This window comes from Idiotropiscis lumnitzeri, chromosome 6 (assembly GCF_059441095.1).
Source record: "Idiotropiscis lumnitzeri isolate Australia: NSW breed Sydney's pygmy pipehorse chromosome 6, RoL_Ilum_1.0, whole genome shotgun sequence".
NCBI classification, from domain to species: Eukaryota; Metazoa; Chordata; class Actinopteri; order Syngnathiformes; family Syngnathidae; genus Idiotropiscis; species Idiotropiscis lumnitzeri.
The window spans coordinates 4,089,393-4,110,119 of NC_142396.1; the positions used below are offsets into that span (position 1 = coordinate 4,089,393).

Genomic DNA, 20,727 nt, shown 5'->3' on the forward strand with positions numbered 1-20,727 from the left:
CATCAAACGGTAACATTTTGTTTTTAGCGATTCTGCATTGGAAACAAGTCATGCTAGCAATGTAGCCGCCTTGGAGTGCTGACGTGCGCTTGCGTTAGCGAGCTCGAGGCATTCCTCCGGGCAGGGATGCTGTTGAGGGTGTCGTGGGGGGGGGGCAGTAAAGTGAGGCGACATTCAAAACTACTAACTCTACTTTACGCAAAACAGCTGGCTTTTTTTGCAAGGGTGAAATTGTACCGCCGTGTATAAGGATGCACACATTTTATATTGAGGTGTTGCGTGACTATAAAAGTTTGAGTAACGACTGTTTTTCAACACAGCAACATGACAAAAGACTTTAATCAATAGATTTTAGATTCTTGGGGAGCAGCTATAACGAAGTGACAACATAGCATATCTCCACGTTATTTTGAGTGCCCTCGTCAAATAAAGTTGCCGTATATCAGTTTACTTAACAACAACACAGCCAAAAATGTCAACAATGACTTTCCGTGTGATACATCTCGCCCCCTCGCCGACTTTTTAATGACTTCCTCTGAGGTTAATTAGCACTTTTCTGCTCTTTTGTGCAGAGGAAGAAAACTGAGAAAACAAACAGACTTTTTGGTTGTCGCGACATTTAAAAAAAAAAATTTATTATTATTTTTTTTTGTGATGGCGGTGACCTTGAGGTCGTTGCAGTCGCAAACATGGCCCCTGGCTTGCCGTCATCACTCCACGAGGCCCATCCATCACTGCCTAAGTCTGCTTTGTTGTGCCTCGGATCCGTGGATTTGAACGTTACATAAACTATGTTTACAGAGACTGTGCACTGCTTTTTTAAATTTTCTATAGATGGATAAAAAAAATAAAAAGAATCCACATGTACTGTGTTGTAACTTTTACATTCTGACAACCCTTGTTCGCATCAAACTGTCACTGCTTATCTGTTGCAATGATAGGAAGTATATGACAGTCTTATTTTTTATTTATTTATTTATGATGTAGAAGACAACCAGAACAATGGAGCACAAAACTGAAAGCAACAAATAAATGGTTTTAATCTGGCAGGAGTACATTTGGAGAGATTTTGTCTCTAACAATAAAATGAAAGTAATTAAAAATGTAGAAAAATCCAAAAGAAAATGAAAACATATTGTATGAGACGATCAAATGTCGTTTTTATCTCGCACTTCAGCATTTGGATGATGAATTTGCCCAAATTGGAGACGTCGTGCATGCTTGAAAGCGGCGAATTGCGTTGAACAGACGTCTGCGAGGGTCGTCAACGCGACCACGGGCTATTGTCGTCTTAATTACGACGCCCTCGTTTTCATCGCCGCATCATCATCATCATCATCATCGTTGTTGTTGTCGCCGTCGTGTCTGACAACATCATTTTCTTCTGACTAACGACGTGCTGAGTCGTGCCATACATATTCATGAGCTTTGCTAGCGTCTGGCGCGGCGAGTAATGGCGGAATGATGACGGCTATTAGCTGAGTGGAAAGATGTCTTCTCTGTGTGTATATTAAGGATTGGGTAAAACATTATTCACGTGGAGAATTATTCAGTCGTTAACTGCTGTGGTGCACTACAAGTGGATTGTTTCCCAAATATTTGGTTTGAATTTTGCATTGTACAAATTTAAGGGGAGGCATTCTTGACCCAAATACAAGATTTTATTTTATCCTATTATCTGCAGTGACTTTTTAACGTTATATGCAAGACAGCGATTCTACCTTGAAGTTTTCTCAATCAAATTCCATCCATCCATCCAATATCTGTATCGCTTCTCCTCACTGGCTTTGGGCAGTAGGCGGGGTACACCCTGAACTGGTTGCCAGCCAATCGTAGGACACACATAGACGAACAACCATCACACCGTGGGACAATTTAGAGCAGGTGTGGACAATCTACGGCCCGGGGGCCACATGCGGCCCGTTTAATGTTTTAATCCGGCCCACCGAACTTGAAAAAAATTAAACGAATAAACCTTGTTCATGTTTTATTTTCAAAATACGATGGTGTGTCAAACCCAGATATTTTGTTGTAATGCTTTTGTTCATTTTCATTTTAAATTAAATGTATTTTTTTTTTCTCTGATGAGGTGAGGTTACCAAAACACTCCATCCATCCACTCCTGGTCCGCCCCCTCTGTCAAATTTTAGAACCCATTGTGGCCCACCAATCAAAACTACCAATCTATAATCATATTAAGGCCAACTGATACAAACTGGTCATTTTACCCAGGATATTGGTCACCATTAAGTTTTGGTGCTATTGAACACCGTCAATTTACAGACTAGCATTAGCGTGTCGACGCTAAAGGTCATCAATGACAAAAAGAGAGAGCAGCTAGCGGCACACGTTAGCGACGCTTCCCGGTCCCCTAGTGTTTCAAATTGCTCATTTGAGTCCGTGGACAAAAGATTGATGCGACCGATGTCAGGCGCTAAACTTTAACGTGGACCGAAACGCATGCCTTTTCCGCATCACGGCTCAAAAAAAAAAATAATAAAAAATCAATGCGGTGATGACACGACATAGAATATGCTTTAGTCTCATTGAGTGACATTCAATAAACGTTTGGCTCCGCCGGTGAAAGCGGAAAATCCGATGGGACTCCCAGAGACGGTAAAAGGCTCAGCTTGGCATCAAATGACATTTGACTATTGATTTATTTGCTGTTTAGAGGCCACTTTTTCGCGTTGATTCATTCTTTCTGGCAGCGCTGTATTGTTTTTCTTTTTCACACACTTGGCTGAGGTGAATCACACTAACGCTTGTCTTTTTATTTCAACCTCACCCGAGCTCAGTTCAGTGTGCTTTTCTTTTCTTTTTTTTTTGCGACACTTATTATTATGCTGGCATATGACAACAAGAACAAATGTTAACATCTAATGTCTTTGGGGCAAGGTTGACGCCTTTGAGTTTGTGCAATTTGGAATTTGAACATAACATTTGCTAAAAAGTAAAATCTACTGCGGCGTTCAAACTGCTGTTGTGCAAGATGTTAGCAAAACGCGAGAGGTCAAAGCAGTTCAACTGCTACGATGTTAGTATCTCGCAAATGTTAAATCAGAAAATGTATTTGGGTAAAATACACTTTTGAATTTGACCAAGAATTTTGATTAAAAAAAAAAAATAAAAAATCAATGTTCCAATGGGTTGGTTAAACTATCGCAGGAGATCAAATGAGTTCAAACAGCGATCAAAGGCTAAAATTCTCTAGCATATTTTGGATTATTTTCTAACTTTGGAGTAGTCCGACACATCCCGGTTTCTAAAATTCATAATTTGATGAGAATTTTGGAGAGAAAAAAATCAGCGTTCAAACTGCTATCATATATGAGGTGAGCAAAAACAGATCAAAGGATCGGGAACACTCTGTACAGTCACAAATTTGAATGACATTTCCAACTCGTACCTTGCAAAATTTTAACTTATTACGAGATCTTAAACAATAAAATATATGTAGGCCAAGTGCATTATAATCACGCAGTACGAGCTGCCACTCTGTATTCATACTTGTTAATTGAGCCGATGATTCTTGTACTATGTTTATCCGCCATTTTTTAAAAGCATATTGTGCACGTCCTATGCCTTCTTATTATTGCGGCTCAGGGGACATTGTCGGACTTATTGCCGTCAGTCCCTGGGTTGCATTGTGGAAGGGTTGGCGCGGAGGAGCCACAGAAGCAGCAGCAGCGTTGTCGTCATAGTCGTCGTGCGAATGCATAAAATACGAGCCGCATCCCCTGGGCCGCATTGTTTTCGACGCGGGGCAAACAAAGACACATGCGGGGGGATTATTTTGGGATCACAAGCACACTTTTCATTTTTATTTCAATAAGGAATGAAGGCGAACTGAATTTATCCGTAGGCAAAAAACATTTGAAGTTTAAAAAGGGATGAATTACATACACCAAAAGGCTGCTTTAATAATGTATTATTACGTTTTTATGTGCTTTTAGCGCAACCTTCATCTGACCATGAGGCCGTGTTTACAAAAATGGCTCTCTGAAAATTAGGGAATAAATGAAACAATGCCTGAACATTTAATAAACATGTAAATGACTCAATGCTGATTCATAATAAAATAGAATTGAAGATCCCTAATTTTGTAGCGGGACGCTTAAGTCTTGCACAAAATGCAGTCTAACTGTGCATAGGGATGGGTGGAGTTTTGTTTCTTTTGGTATTTTTGTAGCCTGTTAGAAAGGGGCGTATGCGCCGTTAAGGGAGTGAACAGAGCGGGCTAAATTCCTGAACAAGCAAAGCAGTCAATTCCCTTTAATTTCAATGTAGGAGAGGCACAAAGTCTAGATGGCCGAAGCAGAAATGGACCCGCTGGAGTCGGTGCAACAGATTCAAGTGTGAAAAATATGTTTATAAATTCTCCATTTGCACCTCATGTGAAGTTGACCAGGCTGATCACAGATCACTGCCGTGAACTCGGAGACCGCCTTTCGGCCTGATCATCCATGAGTGTGAATCCCCCAAATCTGATAATGAATTTGGTCCAAGTCTGATGTTCCTGAGTAAGTGCAGTTCAAACTGCTATTCTGCATCATTTAGCATATCCAAAGAGTAGAAAAGCTAAAATAATAATTTTGCTATCATATCAGCGATTGCTGAGAGATTCATTGGCAACATCATACAACGTATTTTTGGCCAAATGCAACCGGAATTAAAATTTGACTGAAATCGTCTGAAATTGGCTTTTGTATCTAACCGAAATCCTCGTCAAAAAAAAAAAGGTACAAATCATGTTAACATACGACAAGTTCAATATCATACGAGCATGTTCATCTCCAAAATAGAATACAATTCTTAATTGTACAGTCGTATTGGCTATATCAAAAAATTAACAAACGGGAAGCGACATCATTGCCAAAGCGTTACACGGCGCCCATTAAGCCCTTTGAGCAAAAATATGCGAACGTTTGAGATCTGAGGTCATTTTTCAGCGAGCGGGGATAAAGTGGCTACTCCCTCTTGTTACACAGGGCACTCAATTGATTTCCTGGATGGCCTCATTATTGGACTACACAAGAAGAAATGGGCTCTAGCGGTAATTAAAAAGTGATTTTTTTTTTTTTTTTTGGGGGGGGGGCGCACCTCATTAAAACCTCAGCGTTATCTTGTGAAAGGACAGCCAGGTAGTTGACAACACGTTTGAAATGAAGTCACCACAATGGGAGGGCGCTCACGTTCGGCTCATCATTTCTGTGCCGAACGATAGTGGCTAATTATCGGCGGCGTCCCGAATGTCGCTCCCACCCTCCCTATGGTAAGTCTTGTGCATAAAAAGGTTAAGCCATTGTTAATTCCTCCAAGCTTCATCCTTCTTCTTTGGAAGCGGCCATCCTGCAGCAGCGCTCCCCCAGTGGGAGGTTTAGTGAGCGGGATTAGCCACGAAAGAAAGTCCGTCGAGTCATTTGCAACCTTGTTCATTCGTTATGTAGCCGGTATGGTAAAAGTTCAGATTTATTCTGAATAGACACTTCATTAGCCACATTTGACCATTTCATTTTGCTGAAAAATAAAACCGATATATTAGATGGCCCATTTTTCATGAACACATCTGTTTATATATTTGATCAGGAAACTGAAATTCGATTTTTTAGACATTCATTCAGTAGAAATTAGGAAAGAAATAGCAACTTGAAAAACGCCTTCTTTTAATGAGGAATATGGCCACGCCCCCGTCCGCTCTCCCCAAGTACTGCGAGAGTCATTGAAGGGACCGATTACAAGTCATTGGACTTCCGTAAAGATTCTGATTAAATGTATTTTTCTTTCTCCGATGAGGTGATGTTACTAAAACACTCCATCCATCTGCTCCTGGTCCGGCCCCTCTGTCAAATTTTAGAACCCATTGTGGCCCGCCAATCAAAAAGTTGGCCCACTGCTGCTCTTTAAAAATCAAGAGCCGCAGTCCCGCAGCAGCGATCCACCAGAGGGGAATTTTGTTTGCAGGATTAGCGGCAGAAGGCGCCTGCAGTAATCTTTGGCCAAACGTTGTTAAAGATGCTAATCTCTCCTGTTGAACATTTTCCCTCTCAGTAAGGCGTGTTTGTAAAATGTTAATTACCAGAGGTGACCGGCTCAAGTTCCGTGGCTTGACTCTAGCGAATGTGTTGCACAGCAAACACAATTCCAGATAGCGGGTGCAAAATGGCTAAAACCGGAATAAGTGAGACGGAATGACTTGCTTTGTGACTTGCTTAACCAAAGTAATAACAAGACTAAATCTGCTCGACATGTAGTAAGGACCCAACTTGACTTTCTTGTTTTTTTTTTTTTTTTTTGGGGTCATATTAAGTTGGGTCTTGCTTGAAACTTGAAGGTTAAGATTTGAGAGTTACTCATTACTTGCAGATGTGAGCGACTCCCAATTCCTACTCCTAATTATGGCGACCAAGGTTATGTTTTCATCTTGGTTTATTTGTTCTTATGATTACACAGAAGAAAAAAAAAAAAACAAATTTAAATATGTTCAGGAAGAAACTGAGAATGTCTGTTTTTTTACATTACTGCCACCTAGTGGTTTGGAATAGATCTGACGAGTCTACATTGATCCATTATGCAGACTACTTATCGTCTTGTAGAATAATGTTCCCTGACTTGTTTTTCCTACAAAATGTACTACCTAATTTAAAGTACTGATTTTCGTGGGTGCTTTTTCAAAAATGTAATTAGCTTTTTTTTTTTTTTTTTTTTAGGCTCCTGTTTTATTAGTATTATGTTGCAACCTTTAGAAAACGAAATTAAAAGGTCTATCAGGGAGAGTTGTGTAAAGAACGGTGATAGATTTTCTCGTTTACTTGTAACAAGGTCAAAAATCAATTAGTGACAAACTCATACGTCATAATAAAGGCTTGGATTTGTGGTTTCCAGGTCTGTCATTATGTAGTTGTAGTTTAAAACTCACAAAGCTTTACCTTGTAGGTTGTGTGGCATCATTGTTACTTACAGGTCAAATCATTAAAGTAAAATTTAAATTTTGAGGTCAAGGTGCGTCATTATATTAAAGGCCACCAGGAGCAATTTCCAAATCTGCCATTATTTTGACAATAAAAACGTTTTTTATTTTTTTTTGTTTTGTTTTTCACCATGTTGAGGTGCAAAAACAAGTCACCTTTAATTTATTTATCTTCGTTCATATCCTCAACGCACAAGAAAAACTAACCAAAAGACTAATATTAGATTCAGTGGGGATTAGTGTGCATTTTGTTTGAAGCCTGTTGTAAATCTTTGCTTAGGGAAAGCGCTGAGGACTTTCTTTGAGTCGTCTCCTCACAAGCCTGTCATCTGCGCTTACACACGGGAAGTCACGGCATGGTGAGACGCGAGTGGTGGGCCTGCCTTCGCCAGCAACCACCACGACAACAAAACACACCAATCCGTCCGTCCACAATGCAACTTGTGTCCTACAGGAGGCCAAGTTGTCATTTCAACCGCCCGTCCACAAGATAGATGTCCCCTAATTCCTTCTGCCCAAGCGTCGCCAAACAAATTTACGACAGCAGCCCCCACGGATGAACGATGACACGGCCTCGAGAAGGAGAGGTAATTTGCTCTTAATGTAGTGCCGTAAACATTTGTCATCAGGATAGGGACGGAGGCGATTCTGATGAGTGTTGTGCTGCTATCGCGCCACCTTCACGCACTTAAGTCGCTTAAGTGACACCAAACAACACTGGCCAAAATAATTAATAAGTAAATAAATACTTAAAAAAATATAAAACACTGCATATCAAGTATTGAGTCAAGACAAATATCGCTGTCTATATTCGGAAAGCAAACCACCACACAGGAATGTCGCAAAATTGGATGCAGTGTTATCTTAAGCCATGTTAAGTTTTTTTACTCACTAAACGGGTTCATTTTTTTTTTTTTTAGTGAACTTCACATATCCGGCCACCATCAGTTCATGTTGCAAGGCAAGTGAAAATATCCGGTGTGTATTTTCAGTTCATTTTTTTATACGCTTGATGTCCATTCAATTAAAGAGAAGCAATGTATTCATATTAGCCATTAATTGGTGTGCTATTTTCCCGCTAATTTATATTACAGCATAAGGAAACCGCTTTGTTACAGCTCCAGCTGTTTTGAAATGTGCTATATAAAGAAAGTTGTATTGTATTGTATTTTATTGTATCATATGCTACTTTTCTGGTGAACAAAAATGCTAACAATACGCTTCAGAGTAGAGGCCTAGTTGGTACTTTAGCCAGCGCAGCTAATGAGGCTAGCTCGGCCCTCCAAATTTCACCATTTGTTGGTTCTACCAAGTTACCGCCCATTAGCTAGCTAAAATAATGAGGCTATTTGCAAATTTCAATGTAAGTATAAACTTAAATAGCACAGAATAAAGCTAGGCAGTTGTCTGTATAGCCATTTGAATGTGCACCTTTTGTCACATTTTTTTAATCAAAATGCTAACGCTATGCTACGAACTTAAATCCTAGTTAATGTACGTTAGCTAAAACAAACAAACACCAGCAATATGTGGTCATCTACATACTTCTGTCCTGCTGTTAGGTCTTTAACCAAAATGTTGCTTCTGTTTCTAATGGGAAATGTTGTTCATCTCTTTTAGCCCTCTGTAAAAGGCCAACTCTTTTGTCTGCACTTATATTAGCAGTAAACTAACGCTACTTTTGGTTGGCAGAAAAATACGAACATTACGTTACTAATTTGAGGTCTTTTTTTTTTCAGTACAGCAAAAGTCAGACAAATCCCAAGATGATTGACAGTTCAGTATTGGAAAGCAGACAATAAATGTTATTTGCTTCATTAGGACAACCCTTGTTACACTAATTAGCCTCCCCAATTAGGAGCATGGCTGTTAGCTAGTCCGTCAGTGTACATTTGTTTCCGATGAATGAGTGTAATCCATCCAATGCACGGTAAAGGCCGCAATTAGTAAAATGTCATTGTTGTTGTTCAAATGGCGCCGCAGTGATATGTTGACTACATCTGACAATTAAGCTATAAAGAGAGAAAAAAACCCCATTATGCCTTAATTCCTGATTTGTTTTAGATATATATCAGAATACTACGAACTGGGATGACTACTGCAGTGTAATGACCACAGCCCTTTGTCATTTTCTTCTTTGTGATGTATAAAGAAATTAAAACAAATGCTCTGTTTTTGTTTTGGATGCAAAGCAGCATACCATGCACTCTCCTGACTATTGCGATGTAACTCTGACAAAAGGCCCTTTGTCATCGCCCTTTTTTGCAACATTGAGCTATGCAAGAAGTTGAAATAAATCAGAGAAAATGTCCTTGTTTGTTTTAGATGCATAGCAGCATACTATGGACTGTCATGACTTGCTGCAAAATACTGAAAACAGCCCTGGGCTATCATCGTTGGGATTTATATCTAAGAAAACTTTCTGTTCTTTTGGGGATGCGTCATCCAATCATCTATTGACGCTCTCTGTGCTAGGTACTGCTACTACCGCTGTCTTAATGCTAAAATATAAATATAAGACATATTATGACTCTTTAAGGAATGAATATGGGAAGGCCAACCGTGCAGCAACACAAAAAATGAAAGATATAACAATTGTGACTGGCATGTATTCTTTATCCTCTGCAAGGAATAATTAATAGTTGGCATTAGGTGGCCAAAAGAATACGTAGCAAAGTGCGTACAAATGAGAACACCTGACAAAAAATGGTTTAATTCTATTTAATGATGTAATCATTGTACGGATATATTTATTTCAAGGTTTATTATTATAGAACGCTATTTTTCTCGCGTTCAATGACGCAGACTGGAAAGAAATCGGGGATTATGGCCAGTTCTCTTTTGGAAGCACGGCAACATCCCCGTTTAATGTGGTGACGGGTGCAGCATGACATTCCTTTAATGTCACCATCCAAGGGAACGGAAATGTGAGAAAACGTTGCGTTTTGGCAAGCATTATGTTGCGTTTTGAATCTTGTGTTGTTGCCGAAGCTGTCGGAGCTATTTTGGGATATTAGTGGCGCGCTGGTGATTTGACGGCGAGGTGTGACTCATGGAGATGCGTCACTCCGCTAATTGTCACTTTGGGTTTTTTCAAGCCGTTCTCGCGGGCCTGCGAGCTATCCTCTGACCGCAGCTTTGCTACAATGATGCTACCTCCGGGGAAGGATTTTTGTACGCCGACCGCTAACCGCAAAAAGGGCATGCTTGATAACAATTTCTTTTGTTTTTCATAACGTGAAAAGCACATCACGAGACCCCAGTTCAGCCGGACTCAAAAGACGAATGCTGCCTATGTCTTTCGCGTTTCTTTGAGGTTTTTTTTTTTTTTTTGCAATGCTTATGTTTGTGCAATGTGTAATGAGAAGTGTGAATATGTTTACTGCTCCAAGTCACATTGAACTCTTTTTTGAAACCCCACTGTGAAACCTTGACCCAACTTTGAAACCCTAACCCCAGTTTGAAGCCTTACTTTGAAACTTTAACCCGAATTTCCATCCCTACTTTGAAAACCTAACGCTAGTTTGAAAACCCACTTTGAAATCCTACTATAAAATATTAACCCTATTTTGAAACTTGATGTAAAGAGAGGGAGTTATTACGTGGACAGCTCCAATTCATTTTATCGAAAAGTCGGAGTATTACGTGAATGAATTTGTATTTTTTTTACTGCTAGAAAATGTAAAATTATAAACGTCAAGATGAATATATTTGAAAAAAAACCTGAAAATAATTTTCCCGACAATTTATTATATTACATGACTAAGTTTTTACTAAAATTATCCACATTTAGGAAAATAGGCTTAAGTTGTATCTTGAAAAGAAAAAGTGTCATTTCTTTAAAGATAAAAGGTGCGGCAACGTGACAATAAAGTAATATTTTTACAAAAATAAATCTTAGTTATTTTCATTGAATAAAAGGCAAATAAAAACAAAACATAACAAATCAGATTTGCGTTTCTGTGTGAAATAGCATTAAGTGATGCGGCTATGCTAGCTTCCTACGCTAGCTTCTTACGCTAGCTTCCTACGCTAGCTTTTTACACTAGCTTCCTACGCTACCTTCTTACGCTAGCTTCCTACGCTAGCTTCTCACGCTAGCTTCTCACGCTAGCTTCTTACGCTAGCTTCCTACGCTAGCTTTTTACACTAGCTTCCTACGCTACCTTCCTACGCTAGCTTCCTACGCTAGCTTCTCACGCTAGCTTCTCACGCTAGCTTCTTACGCTAGCTTCTTACACTAGCTTCCGGGTCCAACTCTCCATGCTAGTATCTCGTGCTAGCCTCCGCTTCTACGACCGTCAACAACTGACGTAAAACGCATTTACCTCTTAAAAAAAATCTTTGGTTTAAAACTATTTTGAAGAGTATTTCGCTGAAGGTGACAGAAGCTGTGATGCAAACTTCTGCAAACTTTCCAGCCTTGTGCTGTGATGTTTGAGGATTTCTACATGACTTTTTATGACTTTAATAAGCCTTCTCTTTTGCTTCCATTTTTTGTGTTTCCTTCTCACGTTCCGCTCAAGCCATAACGTTTTACAGGCTTTTTTTTTTTTTTTTTAACTGCCTCTGGGACAGAGTCAACGACGCGGCGTCTTGAAATATTTCACTGTGTGTACGTTTCATTGTCACTGGCAGTGTAGGCCATACCAGATGATGCCAGGCCATGTTGACTCGCAGATGAGCAGACATCGAGAATACAAAGTATCTTGCTTGCCACTGTTAACTTTCACCTTCTTCTTGTCAGGCTCTATTGCAGAAAAAAAACAAAGAAAATCTAACGTAAGGCTTCTGCTAACGCATGACAATAAACCTTAGTGTACACTTTTTTAATGTCAAAACATGATGGGGATATAATCATTTATTTTCAAAGAAACTAATAAAAAATGATAAGAATAGTTCAATTCAAAGTTTCTGACTTACTGGTGTGGGGCATTGGGATCTTTTTGATAGAAATCTTTGAATGATGAGGTCGACTTCTACGTTAGCTTAGCGTGCTAGTGGCTAGCAAGACAACTGGCAGTTTGCACCACACGTGTTTTTTTTCCCGGATTGAATAGACTTCCCATTATCATTATTATTATTATTTTAGAAGTGAAAGTATGTATTATTCCAATGAGCGGTTGTTCTACACACATAAACAGAACGATTTTCCATTAGCGCCTGTCATCGCTCGTCAAGGCTGAATGACATTATTTGAAAGTAAAGCACAGAATGGGAATAATTACCAGCTGGCGTTTTAAATAATGCAATCAGCATTTTAATGCGCAAGACAGGTGAGATAATTTCCGTGTGTTGATGCCAAACGCAACATGCCGCTGTTAATCAGTGTTTCTCTATGCAAATATTATGGAGAATAATGCTGGGTTTAAAAAAAAAAAAAAGGTTCTCTGCATTAATAGTCACTTGCTAATTGTTATGTAGATGAGCGTTATCATCATGTCGTATGGTCATGAGCAGACAAATAACAAGTAAAAAGTTTCTCACAATTTTCTTACCTTATTGAGCTATGAGGTGTTAGTTGAGGAAGAAGAACAATAATTATCTAGTCCTACACCTTCACTCACATATAAAAAGATTACACTGGTAGATTATTTATGTACAAAGAATTATGTGAGGGTGGCATGGTCGCCGACTGGTTAGAAGGATGGCCTCTCAGTGCAGAGGTTGTGAGTTCGGCTCCGACCTTCCTGTGTGGCGTTTGCAAGTTCTCACTGTGCCTGCGTGGCTTTTCTCCGGGTATTCCGTTTTTTTTCCCACGTTCCAAAAACATGCAGGCACACCCCAAATTGTCCCTAAGTGTGAGCGTGAGAGCGGATAGTTGTTCGTCTTTTGTGCCCCGAGACTCCAGCACCCTCGCGAGGATAAGCGGCTTGGATAATGGATGGAATTATGCAATAGTCAAAAATATACTTCTGGACCGGGTTCACATGATAACGAAATATGAATGTATATGTTATTCAAATTTACACTTGATTTATATCATTTTGTCACATTATATTCTAAAACTTCTTGAATCGTCCAAACACGCCCCCGGACGCCCAAACAATGGCTCAGACTTTCCGACGTTGCTCTCTGTGGAAAAATGAACACACAACTGCAAAAATGATCAGCTTCTCAAGCAATTTCTTGAATTTGAGACAACTGATCGTTTTTTGCTTCTTTCCGATCCGCCCCACCAAAAAACATTCTGACGCTTACGAAGTCTTATTATCGTTGATGTTAAATAAGTGAGTGTGCGCGTGATTCCCGACAGGTGTGTCCAGCGTGCACACAGCTGGAGCGAGCTTTCCACTTCTTCCTCCAATCTGCTTCTCTCTCGCACCGCCCCTCCCGAGCGTCTCCGCGAGAATCCTGCACCGAGAGAGCAGCGGCAGACGGCGCTCACAATCGGGACCGATGGCACCTCTGGGGTACGGCAGCAGTTCGAACGGCGAAGACAATTCTTTCCAAAATAAATAAAAGAAAGAAAATAAAAGTGCACCGAGGTCGGCAGGAGTGGAGGAGGAGGCGGCAACGTCTGCGCGAACGTTGGCGATCGGAGCCCGCCTTGGCTGCACCGCCGGCCGCTCGGTGCTTCGTGGCGGCGTCTCCCGGTGCTGTGCTACCTCAGTCCCGGCATTCTGGCGGCGGGCATCGGCGTGTGCTGACGAGGAGGTGAGTGACGCGGGCGCGCGCGCACGTCGGGAAGTGAGCGTGGACGTGCAAGTCAATCAGCTTGACTTTGTGACTTTACTTTCTATCATTGATGGCTTCTTATTTTTAATGGATTTTGAATGACTTTAGTTATTTTATGGATGGATTGAATGATTACAATTGTGACAAATGATAGCGTTACTTATTGCTATTGACTTTGTTTAAATATTAATGGATTTACTCAATACTATATGAATTTACTTAATGGGTTTCCTTATTACTATTAATGGCTTGAGTTATTTATTTGAATGTCTTCAGTTGTTACAACAGATTGTTTTACTTATTACTTTGGATGGCTTTACTTATTATGGATGGCTTTACTCATGACTGGAAGGTTTTTAATATGAGACTTTTTGTGGGTTTACTTATTACAATGGATGGCTTTACTTCGGACTATGGAAGGTTTTTCTTTTGAAGTATGGATGATTTTAGGGATGTTTGCTACCACTTTTTTCAGACCGATCCCACTCTTTGAACGATCACTGATACCAAGTACTGATACCAGTGAACTTCTGATATCAGAATCATCTTATTAGCCAAGTATGTAAAACACCCAAGGAATTTGTCACCGTCAGGACTGATTTGATGACAAATTCCATATAAAATTTAAAAAAAAGTTATTTACCCGATACAATACTTGGTATTGTATTGGCCAATCCCTACTTATTACTATCGGTTGCTTTTTACTTGTGATTACTTTAGTGAATCTTATGAATGGGTTTTAGTTATCACTATCAATGGAATTCAATACTTATTTCTGCAGATGGCTTTAGTTTCTATCGATGGCTGAGCTGACGAAAAAGATGAAAGAGAAATAATTATATTTAAATACATCAAGGAATCAAAATATACATGCATAAAATAGAAGTATGCATTATTCATATTCTCTCTTGCTGCCTACTCTCCCAGTCATTTTTCTGCGATTTGTTCATATGCGACTTGACAAATTTGAGAAACAGTGCCCTGTCAATCGAAGCCGATCTTTGCAAAACTCTTGCAGTGTGCTTCTGAATGACTTCTTGTCCCTGCCGACTCCCTCACTCCTTTTTTCTGCTGTGTGTGGCAGCACCTCTAAAATATTGGATAGGTGCCCTGTCTAGAAAAAAGCGCCGCTTCCATCAAGAAAAATTCTTGTAATTAAGTGTGTTCCCATTGCTGCCACATTCCTTGTCCTTTTTCCGCTAATTGCGGGTCAAAATATTCCAAACGGTGCCCTGTTAATCAAAACTCTGCATTTTTTGTCTTTGGAGCATTTATTTTGTTCACTTGTGTGTGACTTTCTGGAGCTGTCGGCTCTCTCTGTCCTTTCTCTTCTTAAATCACACACTGTTGTTATGTGTTTTAATCACATGAAAAGCAGTCACACTTGGACAAGGTCAGGCTTCCTCCTTCGCAAAGCGACAGCAATTGCGTCACGTTTGGGTTTATGCCACTGACGTCACCCCCCCCACCCCCCACTAAAAAGATAAAATTAAATAAAATCCCCCTCCATCCCCCAACCAAACAGTGGCTCATTACTTCCCGCTGCCGACCCACTAGAGGTCACCAGAGGTGGAAAGAGCGTCTCGGAGCCCCAGCTTGTTACCAGAAAGAGCACCCCCCCTCCTTTCTTTCATTTGTGTGTTCTCAAGAAGAAGAAATGCCGGATGTCTGTTAGTCAGCACCAATCTAAAAATATCTACGACATTTGAACTCATCTATGTCAAGCCTCTCAGATAATAAAATTCCTGGAAAGAAAAGAAGTATTGTGCCTAAACGCAAGCGGTTGATTGTGCTCATTCAACATGGGCAGCATTCTTGTTTAAATGATCACGAGGGCATAAGGCTGGGAATCAACAGGATTTCTTACTCTAATGCTGTAAATTCGGTTAAACACTCCTTGATGCAAGGACCGGGGTCAATTAAAATGCAGCGTGCAGCTTCAAAAGTTATGAACATAAATATGGAGTAAGTGCGAAGACACTCGGATTAATATTCAAATTCTTCAGTGTCTGAAATGGGGATAAAAGTCGATTCATTTTTTAACTTTTTTTTTTTTTTTTTGGGCTTGCACATATTACACTTGCACTCCCCACTCTCTGTAATTAAGTCCATTTGCTATCCAATCGTGTGGTGCAGGGACAAGACATTTCAGTTATCTTTAATTAGCCACAGGTATTTAATAGTTAATTAATTAATTTTGTTGTATGCATCTTTAATTACCTGTTTTTTTTGTTATCTACTCATTTGAGGAAAACAAACGGCATCTTTTTGGTTCTCGTACTCTGCAAGTCTTTCATTCACGATTTTAATTGAAATGACATAACGTTTTATGGATGTTTTATTTTGATTCTTTAACTGCAACTTATTTAACCGACCTTGTCTATATCGACTTTTCTTTCCGTCTATCTGTCGACTGTATCCCAGTTGTTGTCCTTTTCCAAGAATCTTCCGTGAAAGGTTAGACAAATGTTAGCAATAATGGTTGTGGCGCCTCTTGATCCCACCCCCCGGCACCCAACGTTTTTCTTTCCCAGTGTCGGTTATCTGCGCTCGTGGAGGTCATAAAGGTCCCGATGACTCACTCCACCCACGCAACCCAATAAACGCTGCTGATGCCCCTCACGTATACCCTTCAACCGAGCGTACTATACACGTTTTAGGAAACATTCCGACAATTTTGATCAGGTGTGGGCAAACTGCGGCCCGGGGGCCACATGCGGTCCGTTAAACGTTTTAATCCGGCCCACTGCACTTGAAAAAGATTAAATGAATAAACCTTGTTAATGTTTTATTTTCTAAATACTGAGGTTTTTCAAAGACATATATATTGTTGTAATGCTCAATGAAGCGAGTGTTGTTGGAAATTAATATATTTGTATTCTTTTATAAAGCTGTGTGAAGATGTTTTTTTTTGTGAGCGTCAAAGACATTTTCAGGTCTTTGACGCTAACATTTTGTTTTCGAAAGAGTCGAGGATGATTTTGAAGCTTCAACAACACTAATATTTGTTTGAACATTGTGCGTGGTTTTGTAAACGTCAAAGAGAAATAGGACTCTTTGATGCCAACAGTGTTTATTTTTTTAAAACAAAGACCAATTAAATTTTCATGTGTTTGAAACCATCAGACAATTCCAAACACTCCATGCACCGATTGTATTGTGTATACAATGTTGTTTTGACCAGCTTACATCTTTTTTGTGAACATCAAAGACAATTTAGGGTCTCTGAAGCGTTTAAAAATATCAAAGACAACTTAATCTTCCCTACAACGCCAAAGTCAGTCAGTTTTGTCATTAACTGATGCCAGCATCATTATTTTTTTTTTACCCTTCAAGGGCAATTCTTTGATGAAGCTAACGTTTTTTGTTTTTTTTTAATTCTAACGCCAAATTCGTTACGAAGGAACCCGCCGATGTGTTTTTGATAACATCAAATGCAATTAATTTCGAGTGTAGTTACCGTCTTGTCTTTAACTAACACAATATATCGACTTGGAAATGTTCAAGACAATTTAAATTAGTCTTCAATAAAATGTTGTTTTTGAAAACATCAAAGACACTTCAAAATCTTCTAAGATCCGACGGTACACGTTTTTGAACACAAGGATGATCTATTCCTAAATGACGCTAACGTACAATTTAAATTTTTTTTTTTTTTATTAACGCCGAAGAGTCAGGCAGCTTCCGCCATTTTGTCTGTACTCTTATAAGTTGGGCTAGGTGCTGTTTTTAAACTACCTCCAAGAACCGTTTGTGTCGCTGAGTTTCCGTAACTCAATAACATTGTTCACAAGCGCCTCCAAAGCATTGAAACGAGAGTTTTACATTCCGCTAACTGATGAACAAACACTTCAGACGGCCTGTCGCTTCCGTTTAGGCAGTTCTCCTCGCTGCCCCGCTTTCTACCTGCCACCCGTTTGAAGCCGCCGCCACAGCGCCTCGATCAATAAATGGCAGAGATGATGGGATAAGGTCCCGCGGCCCGTCTCTTCAAACCGCAAGTCGTCCGCTTTCCTCAGGTGGGCATCTGCATGCCGTCGCCACATCAATGGCGCTCATGAATTATGGAGTCGTGTCCCGCTTCTGTCACCCGCAAGTCTAATTAGCTTAGCCTGACACTTCTCGTCATCGTGCGCCAACTCGAAGCTTGGGGGAGGTTCTGTTGTTCACTGGGTGGCCCTTTGGATTTCCATCAAGCGGTCCCGTCCAGTTCTGGATGGTTTTTTTTTTCGTGATGTTTGCAAATATAGGACGGTGATGATGATCAAGCAACTTTCCTTTTTTTTTTTTTTAACATCAAGGACAATTTAGTGCTTTTATCAGTAAACAACAAATGCAATTTTGACTGTTCAATGCGTCTTAAGAAGAATTCACGGTCTTTTATAAAGCTCATGTTACATTTTTGAAAACGTTAACTTTAAATGGCGCTCACGACGTGCATGTTTTTAGTAAACCTGAAAAAACATTTAATGTTCAACGAAGCCAATGTAATAATTCATATGGTCACATCGCAGACGGTTGAATCTTCAAAGGTTGCCGTCTTTATTTTGGCGATATCTAAGAGAATTTCCGATCTTTATGCACTTAACGTGTGTTTTCGTCAGTATCAAAGAAAATTTACTTCCATGCAATTAAATTGTTCCAAATTTTTTAAATAACATATATTTTTAAATAACATATACCAACAAAAATCTTATGAGTTTACTCAATTTTATTTTGTCAAGTGGTTCCCCAAAATGAATAGATTTTAAGAATACATACAAAAAAAAAAGTCCCGATGATTTTATTTTGTGCAACTATTTGATGAAATAATTTTTGGGGCAAATGTGAAGTAGTGTCATTTAATTGAATTTATTTCAATGAGCCTCACCTAAAAATATTCACCACAAATGCTTTCTATTATTCAATGTAATTAGCCGTATTTTTATTACCACCTTACCGGTTTGTTTTATGAAGAAAACGAGTACAAATCCTTCCTCAGGGAGTGTTTACAAATGGGTAAACTCCTTCGTGCCCGCCTACTTGGCTGCATTTGACGGCATTGTCTGCTCGGGCTCATGAAGTGGCCACGATGTGGCTTAGGTGAGCCCTGAGAAGAAGTGGAGGTGGTGTTGGGGGCGGGGGGGTGGCGGTTGACGGGAGGGTTAGAGGTGAGGGTCTGTCTGGTCAGCTGATGGGCGCTGAGGAGCCTGAGATTTATGACCCCAGTAGAACAAAACTGTGTCTGCTGAGGGCCCGTGAAGCATAAATCAGCCAGAAGTGGGTCAGGTTTGGTCAGCGGCTGGCGGCGGGTCTTTTTTTTTTTTTTTTTTTCTGAAAGTGCGCTCGATTGTTTTAGTGCAGATGATGCCTGCGTTACTCTTTACAGCCTCTTCAACTCTTCATTATGTGTAATTAAGCCCTATTTTTTTTTATGTGCTAAATGCTGTTAGCGTTCGTTGTGTGCTGTGGAAAATTTATATTCGAGGTTCAGCATCTTTTGTTCTAAGGTTTGGGGTGGGAAAAAAAATGGACATCAATTTCACATGGATTTTCACGATGCGTGGGCCGTTCGGGTCTCTATCCCCCAAATTAGTTGTGGCGTCCCACTGTATATATTTAAGTTGTAATATCACTATTCACCACTAGATGGCAGATGTGGATTAGTTGCACTTGCACCAGGTCTTATACTGATCCAAATTTTTTTTTTGTGGATATGGAATGACACGCGGGACAAACATAGCACCTGAATACTATAAAAAAAAATGGTGTGAGTGGATTTTTGTGGTTAAAAAATGCACAAAATGAGGTTTCGCGCTTAGTGCCTAGCTATTCAGCTGTTTTGAGATCTTCACGTTGGGAAAAAAAAAAAATCACAGTATGTGATTTATTGTTCACTTTGTTGTTGAAAAGTGGATTGCTTGAACATGCATTGAGAAATGTATTCTGAAAAATGAACTTTATTGTTTTATTTTTTGATAAACCTAGTCGAAATGCAAAATGTATTTTTAATGACTATTTCGTCTCCCGTGTGTGCTGTACATAGTTTATCAATCGAGAACCATTTGGACTGCAGCAAAACTTATGCTGTTTTTTTTTTTGTTTTTTTGCAAATATCAATTTTTTAGAACTTTAATGAAGCCAAGGCAACCTTTTTGTAAACTTCAAACAAGTTATATGGTTTAACGAAGCCAATTTGCATGATTTTATAAAAATCAAAGACAGTTTAGAACCCAACGTTGATGTTAATGTGAACGCAAGCCCTTCTCCTGTGACGCTATCGGCTGCAATTTTTTTTTTTTTTAAACATTGAAGACAATTTAATACGCAACATTCACTTTAGTGCTTTTTGTAAGCGTCAAAGACAGCTTGATCCTCAAATGAGTGTTGTAAACATCGAGGACAATTTAGTCTTCAATCAAACAAATCCAAGTTTTAATTGTTTTTTTTGAAGCAACAAAGTCAATTTTATAGTCTAATTTACTTGTTTTTATAAATGCATTTAAACAAACACATTTATAATTCAATGACCCTCATTTACATTTTTTTTAAACATCCAAGACAATGTCGTCTTCAACGAACCTAACAAGTTGTGTTTGATGCTAATATGAATATGCTAATGATTTTGGATTTGCGGTTGTCGTTGTTTTGTTCCCACGGCTTATTTTCCCGATCACTTTTGTGACTCGTCTTCCTCCAGGCTCCCTGAGCCCACGTGGAAAATTGATTTAATACGTGAGGATTACCGTTGCTCGCTATAGGCGTGCGCGTTACATTACGACGAATAATCCGGCATGGACACGCGGGCATGCGCACACCGATTAAACAATGTTATCGGGTTAACGGAACGGGTTCAAAGTGCCCGCGCGGTGATAAAGAATTGGCGTCTGCGTTAACGTCTTTGTAAACATCAAAGAGACTTTCAAGACCTCCATGAATCTGATGCAAGTTATTTTTTTAAACATCAAAGAGTGTTTAGAGTATAAAGACAAATCATCAATTAGCCTTTTATAAACGTCAAAGGTGTTTTTTAATCCTCAATGACCTTTGCACTTTTTTTGGCGTGAATATCAAAGACAATTAAAATCTTCAATGTATCC

At 39.5% G+C, this 20,727-nt stretch overlaps 1 protein-coding gene across 3 annotated transcripts in view; it reads left to right on the top strand.

The window, feature by feature from the left end:
- Window positions 1–20,727, top strand: part of LOC148334625 (alpha-1,3-mannosyl-glycoprotein 4-beta-N-acetylglucosaminyltransferase C-like) — an 84,329-nt gene that overhangs the window by 336 nt on the left and 63,266 nt on the right. For 2 of the 3 annotated variants that reach the window (XM_088298046.1, XM_088298045.1), the window contains exon 2: window positions 13,227–13,627. The exons of the other annotated variant lie outside the window; for it this stretch is intronic. The gene's annotated coding sequence lies outside the window, so the exon portion shown is untranslated. The remainder of the gene's footprint in view (window positions 1–13,226; window positions 13,628–20,727) is intronic. 3 annotated transcript variants of the gene reach the window in all.